The sequence below is a fragment of the Neomonachus schauinslandi genome, chromosome 9, assembly GCF_002201575.2.
Source record: "Neomonachus schauinslandi chromosome 9, ASM220157v2, whole genome shotgun sequence".
NCBI classification, from domain to species: Eukaryota; Metazoa; Chordata; class Mammalia; order Carnivora; family Phocidae; genus Neomonachus; species Neomonachus schauinslandi.
In genome coordinates this window covers 87,931,067-87,943,339 of record NC_058411.1, presented here as the reverse complement: position 1 = coordinate 87,943,339, position 12,273 = coordinate 87,931,067, and the positions used below count along the sequence as shown (strand labels likewise).

The following is a 12,273-nucleotide window of genomic DNA, read 5'->3' as shown; positions in this document are numbered from 1 at the left end:
AGGTTTCCTTTTCCATGGGGATTACTTATTTTCCTTCTCACGGGTCAGATAAGTCCAGCTCTGTTCTTGCGGCTAGCTGAGACATCAACATCGTGCCAGATGACATCTGCATTAAATACTTATCAATCTGTATGGATACCATTAATGAGTAGGAATGTCGCAAGGGAGATCTGTGTCTCTACAGAAAATACCGAATCAAAGATGGCACATTTCCTGGATGGGGGCTACCATGCACCTTCCATTTTCAAAGAAGACTTTCCTAATCAATCAAGGCATTTCTTTTTCTCCCTGACCTTGGGTATAGACCCACAGATTTCTTCAACACTAGCTGCGGCAGCCACTGCCAATCAGTCAGGTGTGGCCCTCTACTTGGAAATTCATTTGCCCTGTCCTACATGTTCCACGGGGGATGGCTCTTCAGGGACAGAACTGAAATTACAGGGAAATTGTGCCATGCTAGCTTATCTACCCCTGAGAGCTGAATGAAGCGAAATTACTGCTAACTGAAAATATTATTTATGTATTTCTGAAAATTGAGTCTAAAAACTATATTAGCAGCAATGAAGTTTAAGTGACCCCGAAAGAAAAGGGCAAAGTGTTGTAAAATATAAATGGCAATAATAAATTTGAAAGTTGGACTATTTGTGTGTTCGTCTCTTTTTTACCGAGAACTATATGCACATTCGTGAAGTGAATTCATATTTTGAAAAATCACCATTGGATTCGATCCTATCACCTAGCTAATTAAAATATGAAAATAAATACAACATTAAGCAATCCTACCACTAGAAAGAATCTTGGAGATTCTCTAGAATCTCTGCTGCCCATCCCCACCTCACTTTGTTCAAATGAGAAAACTAAGGGCAGGAAGGCCAGTGCCTTGTCCACAGATATCTGCTAACTCCATTAAAACACCTTCCTCATAGCCCTCCAAAATGACCTTCTGGTCCCTCAAATTCTCCTCCTTTACTCAGTCACCCCATGAAAGACAACAGGATTCAGGGATTCTGTAAATGCAGTTAATCAGGTAAATAATACTCATCCTCACAAGAAATAAACGAAAGACTACGAACAGTATGCTGAGTACAAAGTAGGACATGAAGATCAGTATGGTGAATGTTTTGTTACTACTATAATGATTATTTTTAAAAGCCCCCCAATTGATTATTCTAAAAGTAACAGGGCCCTCCTGAGCACTTATGTTCTATGACTTTATTGTTTCTTCCACTGATGGAACCAAGGAGGTTTTCGAGTGAGTGGCTGAGTTGTGGGCTTTGAAGTCAGACAGGCGTGGGCATGAATCCCGACTCTGCCACGGCCTGCTCCTGGTGAGGTACTGAGCTGCGGTAGACAGAATGATGTCCCCACCCCTCCCCAAAGATGTCCACACCCTAATCCCTGAACCTGTGAAGAGGCTACTTTACCTGGCAAGAGGGACTCTGTATATGTGATTAAGGAAAGGATCTGAAAACAGGGAGATTTTCCTGGATTACCTGGGTGGGCCCAATGTAATCATCAGGGTCCTGAAAAGATGGAAGGAGGAGGCACATAGCCAGGAAGGAGCTGGGACTATAGAAGCAAGTGAAGAAAGGAAGGCAGCCTCCGGAAGCTGGAAAAGACGGTTAAATGGCTTCACCCCTGAGGCCTCCGGAAGAAATACAGCCCTGCGGAGGACACCTTGCCTTTAGCCCAGTGACACCCATTTGGGTCTTCTTCTGTCCAGAACTGCGAGGTCACACAGTCACGTTGTTTTAGACCTCGGAAGCTGTGAGAATTTGTTATGACAGCAACGGGAAACTAACTGATGCTCCTGAGCATGTGTCCTCATCTATAAAATGGGAATAAAAAAGCATGTGCCCCACAGGGCTGATGCAAAGATTTTATTAAGAGAATATAAAGAAAACACATTAGTGCTTGGCAGAGATTAAAAACTCAGTGAATGTTCACTGTCATTATACATGTGATATCATTACATAGACTAGGGATTTATATAGTGCTGATTATAATAAACGGTGATTCCATAAAATGTAATTCATTCTATCATAATAATACCTTACATCTGAGCAGCACTCATCTGGCTTTTATGAAGAACATTCACTTCTGCTGTCTCAGGTGATGCCTATTAGAATTGTGACTCCACAGATGAAGAGACTGAGGGCCCGAGGGGACAGTGCTTTCCTCAGTCACTCAGAGAGCACTTTGTTGGCCAAAGTTGGAGTCCAGGTCATCTGATTCCAAATACCATACACTCCCAATCTCATCATGTGGCTTACAGAAATATACGGGCATGATATGCAGAATCTTAATATGAAACAAAAATGATAAAGCCAAATGATGATGGGGTTATTCATCGCACACCAGACCATTTCCCATACGACCTCACCCAGCGACGTCTTCTGCCAGGGCCTCCAGCCCCCGCTCCTCCAAGCGCAGCCTGAGTACTCTCCCTAATGCATCTAGTCAATTGTGCAAAGCACAAGGGAAAAAATTCCATCCTGACTGCAGCAGGCAATCACCTTATGCCCTGAAGCATGAAGTTTGATTACCCTTATCTCAGTTTATCATTAAATCAAAAACTGTTGCTATGAATACTGGCCTAGGACTCCATTTATGAAATGATATAGGCCAGTCAGCAGAAATAAGTGAGTGCTCTTTTTCTTTCTTAATTTCTGCTCACTGTGAAGATATTTTTTTTTTTTTTTGAACGAGGGGAAAAAAAAAGCCTCTTTAGCTTTGAACGGATTTTATTACTTTCTTCACTCTTTCATGAGCTAGCCGGGATGCCTCTGGCTCATCACCATTCTCCCTGTGCTGTAGGCAAGAGGTTTCAGATCCGATACCTGGTGGCCTGCCAATGCTAGCCTTGAAGTCTACACCTTGTTTGGGTAGGGATCTGCACTCTGGCCATACCAGAGCATCATTTATCAAAGCGTGGTCAAGGGACTGCAGGGTGTGGGTCACCTGAAAATGCAGACTCTGGACCCAGCAGAACAGAGCTATTAGTGCTGGGGCCCTGGGAATCTACCTTTTAACCCTACATGATACTGATGAATTTTATCGTTGGAGGACCACTGGTAGAGATCAAAGCTGTGGGTAATGACAGGAATGGTCTGGGAATGTGCCTGGATTTCCCGGGTGCTATTCAGCTTTTCATCAGCCCAGGGGTCAACCAGCACAGAACATATGCCAGTCATCTCTATCGGCCTTCAGTACAACCAACAGTAGAAGCCAGATTTCTGCGCTCATGAATCCAAAATGGCTAACATCAGGGTCAGGGATATGCAACTGGGCATCAGGGTCAGGGTTATGCAACTGGGCATCAGGGTCGGGGTCAATCTGCAGGCCACTGGACCTCTCCTGCCAAACTCCCCTCTCCAATCTGGCTGAATGTGCAGCAAGTATCGTGCATGAGGGTAGAGGGTGGCTGGTGGGGAAACTGACTTCAAGGGCTACAGATCAGTTAAAGAGACATGATAAAAGCCCCCGGGAAGAGACAGCACAGAATGAGGGCTAAAAGCATGGGCTCTGGAGCCAGACTGCATTTACTTTTGTTTAATAGACACCAAGGCATAGACAGCACTCACCACCTGCCAAGCACTATTCTAAGTGCTGCTCAAATATTAATTCGTTTATGTCTCACTACAACCCTCTAGGTCTGTACTACCATCATGGTCCATGTTTTCTGTGGTGAAACTGAGCCTCAGAGAGGTGAAGTAATGTGCTCAAGACCACAGCTGATCAGTCACACAGCCCGGACTCACACCCCGACGGGCCGGCTCCAGGGTTCATGCTGTTCGATACCCTGCCACGCTATTTCTCATGGATCCAACTCCCCTGGTTTGACCCTTGGAAAACTGCATCAGCCCCCATCCCTCAGTGTCCCCGTGCATAAAATGAGGACATTATTGATAATAGAACCTACCTCCAAGAATGCTGATCAAATCATTTAATAGCTGCACTGAAAAGAGTATCAGGCACACAATAAGCACTCAGTAAATGCTAGCTCTTAGTTCCCAGTCGGTCCTACACTCTCAGGGGCAGCCTGAGGATTAAATTAGATAACATATTCAAAGGGTCAGGCACAGTGCCACGGCACACAGAAAGTGCTAGCTGTTATTATTAGCTGAGTTGAGCCAGGCCAGTTTATTTTAGGTCCTGTCTGGAAGGCAACTGTGCTTTATGCGGGAGAAGGCAGCCAGTCCTCCAAAAAAAATAACTGGGTGGGAGCCAGACTAATTATTAGACTGAACAGGTTCTCTGCTTTATGTCACTGGACTATTCCTGAAAAGTTCCTGATAGTGAATTTGTATATGCTTAATCCTTTTTCCCCACTGACCTATTTTATAATTTCTGATTGCTCTTTCATTGGCGGTGATCCTTCAGACTTAAGTCTTCCCTCAGACTGTCATGTAACTATTAACTTGTAAAAGACTTAAATGTACCAAGGAAAATTGAACCACTGGGGCACCTCTTGCCAAAGTAATTGGCTTAATCATTCCCTAATGTAATTGTTTTCATTTTATTTTTCCTGTATTACGTGTTCTAATAAGCACGCTTCTACTACACTGAACGTCCCGTCTTTCCTTCCATGAAGATTATCACCTCCACTAGTAAACGTAACCGTAGTTAAGTGGTTTGATTACAATTTGTGTTAAGGGGTGAATGAAGGCTTGGCAACCCTCATACCCAACAGCCTAGCTTGGAGTAGGGTTGGGCACAGGAGGGAGGAGGGACGTGGGGAGGGAGTTGAGAAAGTGGGCTTGTGGGTTGCAACTGCTGGGAGGTGAGTTTATCCTGAAAGCTCAGATCCAGAAAGTGCAGCTGAATCCCTAGGGTCTCTCCAGGATGGGATTTTCCAAAAGGAAGCATCAGGAACTTTCCAGGTTGTTTACTGCTACTTTCTCACTTTATCAGGAAAAAAACTGTCAGCTCCAACCCCATTTTTTGCAGAGTTTACCAGGCATGATAGGCTCTATCTGCAATGTAATAAAATGTTAAACTCAACTGACACGTTTACTAAGATGTTTGCTGCGCATCACTCTGCTACCTTTCAGAGACGAACAGGCAATCCAGCCTCACTGGACCTGCAGTGTGGTCTGAGCACCTACAGTCCAGCTCTTATCATTCTCACAGTTTTGACAAGTTTCTACTCTCTTCTGCTTCCTCTCCCCACATCCCCTTTCCCCCTCTCCAAAACCCCCCATATATGTATGCAATTTATTCCTTACCATAGAGTCTATGTCTAACATAGAGTTTTTTCAAGTTTAAAAAAGATGAAACCAGTGAAGCAGGACCCTTCTAGTTTGGTTCTGCTAAACATGCCTGTGGGGGGAACTGTCTCGCTGGGTAATTTGAGGCAAATCATGTTATCCCTTGCAATGTTCCTGTGCAACACTGAACCAGTTGGCAGTTGATACGGGGTTTTTAGCTCTGATCACGGAGCAATCTACTGAATCGCGGCAAGATTGATCCCATTCATTCTGATGGCTTAAGCCATGGGGCCATCTGCTGAATGGCTAAGTAGAGAAAGTAGACCAGAGATACTCAATAAATATTTGTGGATTACATGGCAAACTGCCTCTTCACACCTGAAATGCAAGTCTGTCCTAGGCTAGGACTCAAATGTGGACAACTGATCGAGACCCCACCCCCAACCCCACCCCAGGGCCTTTGCCTAAGCTGTTCTCTATGCTTGGAATGCCCTCCCTCTCACCACCTCCCCCACTGCCCCTCACAGTCCACCTGTCCAAATCCTACCTAGTTCAAGGACCAGCTCAAATATCAGCGGCTCCACAAAGCCTTCCCTGACTACTCTAGCCAGAAATAACTTCTCACTCCTCTCAATTTCCATAGGTCTGTGTGTTTGTTTTCGGGCCCTTAAAACGCTCGCCATTTTATTTTGGCTGTGTGTTTACCTGGTCTTTTCTATACCACTCAGCAAGACCCTTGAGCTCTGGAACTATGTGTCAGTTCCTCTTTGAACCATCTCCCCACCCTGGCACCTACTTGTGCAGAGCAGACCTTTGGTAAAAGTTGGCTGAATGAACAAATGGTCACCCCAGCAATGACAAAAACAGAAACAACTGCAACATTCTTTATTCTTTCTTCTGCCTCTCCTCCTCCTCCTTCTTCTGTAGCTTTTCAAAAAATGTTTACTTGATCCACCAATTACCCAGGGGAGGAGGTTCAGGGACTTACTGATAGATGTAGACAACTCCACAGACCACAAAAGCTTCCAGAGACCCCTATAATGACAAGTGATGCCTAGGCCAACGTAGACGCTGGGGGAGTCTGAGTCTCTGGTCTGCTGACAGCCGGCTCCTGGGAATGGAAGTGTTATTTTCCCAAAGAGCTTCATCTGCTCTGGTTCATATGTGCCAGCTCCTCGTCTGACTAGAAACTCCTGACTTTATTTTTAAACACAGACTCCAGTAATAGGCTAAGTAATCGCAGATCTTCCCGAGACCTCATTGCACATGTCCCAACATACTGGCCTTCTTCGAACCCATATTTCTTTCCCGTAAATATATGTTGAACACCTTAAATTTCAGCATTCTATGTAGTGGTAGTATGTATTTGTTTTTTTTTCCCCCTCCCGTAGGAATCCTGAACAAAAAAAGGACAACAAAAGAAATGCTGATGCACGAGTGACAATTTCTCAACAATGCGTGTCTGATTACTCGTCTAGGTAAAAGGATTCTCCTGCAACGGTAAGTAAGGAAAATGCGTATTACAATGTAATACATAGTCAAACGTCAATAATACAATTTCCATCCTGGTGCCACTAAAGCTTGAACAGCTGCAGCTCTCACTGTCTTTGCTGATGCGGCCCATAAATACTCCTGGGAAATGGGACAAGGATACACAATGGATCTTCACCTGCCAAGATCAGGGAAGTGAATGTCAATCGCCCCCTGATGCAGACGCACTTCTTGGTGGAGAGTGATGAATATTGCCATTTGTCCTATGCCACTGTAATCTTGGACAGGAAAGCCTACCATGGAGAAAAATAGTGGGAGAAGAAGCTGTTCTAGGACACTTGAAAAGAAGAGTGTGTCATAATTATTTGGCCACCAGGAATAAAAGTGAAAGAAGTCACATAACAATATGATTTGGTTTAGAAAAGGTTAAAATTTAAGAGGATCCCCACACTGTACATATCCTTTCATTCGGTATAAAATTTTCCCTCAAAACAGGACTCTTTTATTGAAGACCACATGTGAGAAATAACAGGGAGGCACAAAATTGTAGGGTTGTTCATGTTCCCAGAAATAATTCAGTGCAGTGATGAAAGGGTGCGGGTTGACATGTTAGGCAGAAGTGAGTTCAAATCCCGACTCTACCACCCCCCTGCTGGTATGACCTCAGGAAAATGACCTGACTTCTCAGGTCCCTGAGTTTTCTTTTTAGATAGAGCAGTGATAACAACAGAGCCCACCCTGTGCAGTTGATTGAAGGTTACGTGATATAATTATGATGAAGACTAAGAGTAAGTGCTAGGTATTGTGTAGTGGCTGTTGTTTCCCCCCTCTTCCTCTTTCTCCATCACCGTCATCTTCGTCCTATCATCCCAGCTGGTACGAGGCAGTCTCCCCAGCCCACATCAAACTCCAAAAGCAGTACTTCTAATCATAAAAGTTTTCTTTTTAAAGCTTCACAACATAACAAATGTATCCACCTAACTCATGTCATTCTTGTTTTATCAAGCAATGACTATTGTAACAGATACCTTCTTAGTAAAAAGAAGAACCCCCCCCCACAAACAAACAAACAAAAAACTGATAGAAAGTATTGGGTACGATCAGACACAAGGCCCAGATTTAGGGACATCACATGTTCTTTGTGAAAAGGGAGGAAGCAATGACATGCCCAGGAGGAACTTAGACAAGGTCTTTTTCTGTTTTCAGTCATTTGGAATCACAGGCTAAAGCCTACTTCATTCTTTTCTTTCCCTTTTTAAAAAAGACTGCCTTCCAAAGGTCTAGGATGAGTGGTGTCTGAGTGGCTTCTTCTAATTCTGGAATTCTGGTGGTTTAATTGTATCAAGCCCACAGAGGCTTTCCCGTGGGTTGCCTAAGGCTATGGCAAGTCCTCTCACAAGTGGAGCTCGCCATTGCGAGTCGGCAGGGCCTTTCCGCAGGTGTGCCCCCAGAACTGGATGAGGGGCCCAGCCCAGGTCGCCAAACAATGGAAACTTCCCGTTCTGGGTGTTAACTTTAGTTACCACAGCCAGACAATGCTGCCAGTGGTGTGGAAGAAAAAATTGCTGTAGCCAGCTGTGCTGTTCACAGTCGGATGGATTCTGTGTAGCTCCAAATGGTGATGGAGCCAGCAGCCTGTTGTAGCCAAGGACAGGATGATGGATGATCTACATACTGTGTCCAAGTAGAGAGAATGGCAGAAGTTCACTTCAGGGTTGTTAAAATGCTAATCTGGGGGAGTTAACAAAGGCTTAATAGAAACAAAAAGTTTGAGAAATAAGTACACCTCATGTGGTATCTATGTGGACCACTGATTTGATCGCCCTTGGTTACCTAAATAGTGGCTTTTCACAGTAAAAACCCTTCCTAGTTTTCCTGTCGGATGAATGGAAGCGGCTCCAAAGTATCTAGCCACACTGCCACCGTTGTCATGGTCCGAGTAGAAAAGTCAGCCCAACAATAGCCACCTCAACTGAAGAAGGTTATGATATGCTTAATATAGTTATATGAATTTTATTCTCTCTCTGTGTCCTGGGAATAAATCAAAACACACTTTTTTTTCTCCCCAACTACAAGTTGGCCGCTGTTCATGAAATAAGCAGCAACCTAAGACATGGGCTTTGGTGGATTTCAAAGTGAAGTCTCGATTCGCATGAGTTCCCCTGTTCTAATGACAGTTTCAATTCGTGAATTACACTAATAGTATATTGAACGATTGGTGTTCACAATTTAGGATTCAATGGCATGCTTCAAGAAAACGGGCATATTTACATTTCTTGCCAAGTGATCCATTTTGCCACGCTCTAGTTCTTTGCATTCTTACTTAAGTTGAACATACAGAAACATGTGTGCCTCACCTGGCGTTGGAACACTGGCTAGCATAGCTTCTTGCAAACGACAGGTACTCAATAAATACTGACTGGTTGGCATACCCCAAGGGCCTCTTGCTTCCTCTAGAAATGAATCCAGAATGTGCAGGCTTAAAGTCTATTAATTGAAATAAAAGGTAATATTTTATCCTGCGATGTGTGAGGGAAGGGGTTCACCTCCTATGGTTACACCAATAATGGTTAGGCATTCAGCCAGGCTCTTAACTCTGCATAAAATGCATCAGAAGGGTGAAAAATGACCCCATTTCAGATGCATTTTTCACTCTTTGTATCTTAGTGAAACTCACATGCAAGAACAATGACTAAGCTAATTACCAGCGTTTATTATGATGGAGCAGCAAGAAGTGAACTTCTCCAGTTTCAGTTAAGTCCTTAGCAATTATGGGCATCTTTGTGAATCAAAGCTCTGATTCCTGCTTACTTGCCTGTGTGCCTTTCAAGCAAGAGAAACCATCACAGGAGGCTGTAGGGGCTCACTTACCCAGAGCACAGTTACTGGACAGATCCTTCCTGTGCAGTAAACAGCCAGTGAACTGAAATCCACTGGATTTCTAAGTTGCCCTCACTCTAAGGGCTAATAGGTTTACGTCAGAGCCATCTTTCAAATCCATCAAACCAGGGAAGACATGACCAGATGGTGCTATTAGTGGGCACCAAAAAAAATGAAAGAGAGAGAGAGAAGAAAGAAAGAAGGAAGGAAGGAAGGAAGGAAGGAAGGAAAGAAAGAAAGAAAGAAGAAAAAGAAAGAAAGAAAGGAAGGAAAAGAAAGAAAGAAAGAAAAGAAAGAAAGAAAGAAAGGAAAAGAAAGAAGGAAAGAAAGAAAGAAAAGGGCAGAATGCCCACAAATCTAAATCAAACTCAAGTTAATCAGCTGTTTGGTGATGGAGAAGTCACAATATTCTTGGCACACTGTCCTGCATCACAGAAATGTTCCTCAAAAAAGGTCATCTATGTAGCATCTCTAGTAGAAGCGAAGATAGGTAGCAATATTCTGTAGGATCCAATAAGACATAGTAACTGTTTGTTAATCTAACTAAATGTGCCAGTGGAAGAAAATGGTTTGCTAAACAACACATTTTGGAAATCTTAGGGTTATTTATTTAACTGTCTTTCTGAGAGCACATTCTAGGGACCTAAATCAGAGCATAGACAGTAACTATAAAAAACACAACCCAGCTATGGCTGGGCTATAGTTTATTTACCTTAAGATGTTCTAAGTTCATGATAATATAGGCCCAAATCTCAGGGCTTACTTGACAATTTCTATTTATCTAAGCCAGGTAAATGTTTGTGTAATATTTGCCAGCCTGACAGAATATGCCCGTCACCCACTACATTAAACAGGACTACACACAACTTAATCTCCTGAGTTAGCTAAGAGAGCACTAGGATTTTTTAACAACTTGAATAAACAAGCATCAAAACCTATTGTTTATTAAACCAAAAGGATAGTAAAATCCTCATCTTGAGCTGTCGGGGATTTTTCTCAATTCTACAAGGACGAAACCTGGAAAAATTTCTCCAAACAAGAATTCTTCCTATGCTGAGGGACAGAGACCAAACCAGTTTAGAAAAATGTTAAACCTTTCCCTAGGACTTTAGCCTTGAAATAAACAAAAGAATCCACTTTATTGCTCCAAACATCAAGCAGAGGAACGGACAATCCTGAAAAAGCAACTAGACTTTTTACTGCAGACTTAAAATTCTCAGTAGCCAGAAGTTCTTGGGAAAATGACCCTAGACATTTCTTTTCCCAATGTCACTGGAAACACTACCGTTATTTTTGAGAGAAAGCAGCCTCCCACAGTGGTGGACACAAGGTCCAATTACTGTTTACAAAGTCTATATATCTATAATAACGATCTACTGTCCCTTCTGTGTGAAAGTCACCCAGCTGAGACTGGCGAGGGATTGGGCTGCTGGAACGTGGGTTGCTGACTGGTCACCTCAGAACACGGAGTACTACCCTGAGTTCTTCTAATGCTGTAATTAATACTGCTACTTCATTCCCCTCTAGCTTCCACGACATTTAGCTCTCTATAAGTTCAGGATTTAAACACTCTCCCGACAGCGGTGGTCCCGAGAGTCGATTTAGCAGAAATTTTTAAAACCCAGTTCTCATCCACACCAAGTCTTTTATAACCTTTTATTTCAATCCAAGACTTATGCATGATAGAGGAAGCTTTAAGCCCTTCCAAGTTACCCAAGGCGGCTGCTCTATCAGTTTCTGCAGACCAGGAACAAACATCATCGCTGTCAAGACGGGAAATAAAAGTTTCCCTACCTTCCTCCTCACCATCCCCCAGCCAGCGGCTGCCGACGCGAGCGGCGGCTCCCTCCCGGCTGCAGGACGCCTCTCGCCGCCGGAGAAGGGGCTCATGCAAAATTGACTCTTCCTTATTTGTTTCCATCCATAATTGATGGGTAGATGAGAACGTAACACATCTCAGCGCTGGGCTCTTGCCTCCTGGCGGAGACCCTGTCCAAAACGCTTCCGTAAATCATTTCCAGCCGTAGAACAAAGCACGGAAAGTTGCGGGGGAGAGTGGCCAGCGGGAGAAACCGGGGCGCCGGGTGGGCGGTGGGGGTGGGCGGTGGGCAGCTCCGGGCCCCAGAGCCCGCCCGCGGCGCGCTTGGCCAGCAGGGGGAGAAGGAGGGTGGGAAGCGGCTGCCTCCGGGCTGGAGCCGGGGCGGGAGGTGGAGGTGGCCGAGTACCCTGAGCCCCCGCCCCCAGGCGCTGCCGGGGGCTGTCCGAGCCAGGGGCGCACTGACAGGTAGCGGGCGTCCGCGGTCAGCTGCTGGGGTCTCGGCGGCGGCTCTGCGCCCCTTCTTCGAGCGCGGGCGAATGCCCGCTGGTCCGCTCCTCGCCTTCCCGGCGCCGCGCGACCCCGACGGTCCCAGCGTCGGCTCCGGGGCGGGCGGGCGGAAGGGGGCGGCCGAGCCCGCGGCCGGTTCTTTCGGCCTTGGCTCGGCTTTCGCGCTGGCTGGAGACGCCGTGCCCGAGCAGCCAGCAGCCCGCGTTCCCTCTGAGAATGTGCGGGGAGAGCGCGGAGCCGGCTCTGCCTGGCAAGAAACTTTTACTTCCCCCCTCCTTTCGCTTTTTTTTTTCGGGGAGGGGTGTGCACAGTGGAGGGGGCCTCCAAGTCCTCGTGCCCCTCCCCCTAAGCCTCCAGCAATGCCAG

At 45.2% G+C, this 12,273-nt stretch overlaps 1 protein-coding gene across 1 annotated transcript in view; it reads right to left on the bottom strand.

Moving 5' to 3' along the window:
• Positions 1–11,589, bottom strand: part of SEMA6D (semaphorin 6D) — a 50,418-nt gene extending 38,829 nt beyond the window's left edge. The window contains exon 1 of the mRNA XM_044917804.1: positions 11,376–11,589. The gene's annotated coding sequence lies outside the window, so the exon portion shown is untranslated. The remainder of the gene's footprint in view (positions 1–11,375) is intronic.
• Between the last annotated feature and the right edge of the window lie 684 nt (positions 11,590–12,273).